The sequence below is a fragment of the Galeopterus variegatus genome, unplaced genomic scaffold (assembly GCF_000696425.1).
Source record: "Galeopterus variegatus unplaced genomic scaffold, G_variegatus-3.0.2 Scaffold3179, whole genome shotgun sequence".
Classification (NCBI taxonomy): Eukaryota; Metazoa; Chordata; class Mammalia; order Dermoptera; family Cynocephalidae; genus Galeopterus; species Galeopterus variegatus.
Genome location: NW_007729290.1, coordinates 6,306 through 7,938, shown reverse-complemented (window position 1 = coordinate 7,938; position 1,633 = coordinate 6,306).

The window sequence follows — 1,633 nt, the reverse complement described above, 5'->3', positions numbered from 1 at the left end:
TTTTTAGTAATAATAGGAAGGATGTTCATGTAATTCACTCACAGAGAAAAACAGGACTTTTAAAATTAAAGTTGGTAAAAACATCATAATGGCCAACAAAAAAATAGAACTGATATGCTGTATGCATGACAGTGCGTTAATATTTATTTGAACAGTTCTATTTTTGTAATTTAATCTTTAATTTCATAAGACTGAATTTTATTACAAACTTTTTGGTTGAGAGACCCGCAAAAATTACTAAGAAATAATCACTTTTTAGTTAACAAATTATAGTTTTCAGGATATGTGCAAACAGGCTCCTTTATTTGATTGCAAAGTACAATACATAATAAAAATATCAATCCAAGACTCTTGTAAGACAATGTATGCTTATTCATATTTATCTATCAAAGCTTAATTATATTAAAGACTATTATCTCATTGCCTGACCAACTTTACAAATATTGGCACAAGAATAACTTTTTTTCTTGCCAGCTTCCAGCCTAGTTCTAAACTCTCTTAAGTGGTAAATTGCTTAAGCCTAATAACCTCCTGAATGAAGTAGTTCTAACAAACTCTCAGGTTTATGGGGAGCAGTTCCTCACCGGGGTAACCTGAATAGTAAATAAAGGTGAGGATCAAGTTTATCAGTTTTAAGCTTGCAATAAAAACATTGTCCCACATGAGAAGAACAAACCACTATATAGGAGGAGAATAGAAAGAGGAATCATACTTTTTCTTGTTTAGATTAAGGACCTTGAATACTAGAATATATCAGAGCACGCCAAATTAGGGGTTTCTATTTATCATCTATCAACTTAAAATTATTAAAAAATAATATTTTTCTCAGATATTTAATACATTAGAAGTCAACCAATAGTAATTCATACTTCCCAGTGCAGTACGTATGCAGTTATATCTACTTGCCCAAAGTGTTTTTTTTTTTCCTGAAGTGAGCAAGTGTGTTAAAAGAGAAAAATAGCGTTGTTGTCCTAAATTTTAGTATATTTCATAAAATGTATTTTTAAAATTTGGCTCTTGAACTTAACATCCTTGAAGAAATAATCATTCTCTATTTAATGTCCTCTGGTAGACACACAGAAGGAAATGCATAAAAAACTTTGAAACACTGAAATCATGCTGCCAGTGTCTTTGTTTTATTGTATTAGTTAAGTCCAGTAAATATGTCAAAATATTTTTAATCATTTTATTATAGCAAATCACCACACCTTAATTTGCTATTGCATTCTAGCAAAAGAAAGTCATCTTAGCTGATGGGAAAAAGAAATTCAGCAGAAGTAAGTCAGAAGACAGTGCAGACCAGCACTGGAAGGAATCTCTGTTTGACCTGGAGTTAATCCCTGGATCTCCTAGGATCTCAGTCTGAATTTTCCATTTGTTAGAAAGAGTTAATCTAGATAATCTAAACTGAAGCCTCTTTCAAAAGTGAGCCATAGAACCACTACTGTTAGAAATCTGCTTATACAGTTTGGACTTTCAAGATGCTTTTGAAAAGTCTAGTAGTTATTTGTAGGAGACTATCAATTCCTTCATTTTATTTAACAGGACTTGTTAATAATGTGTGACTTCTGTAGACTTAAACTGATTTTAATGAGCATCGTTATAGATTAAAGGACTATAAAATTATATAAAT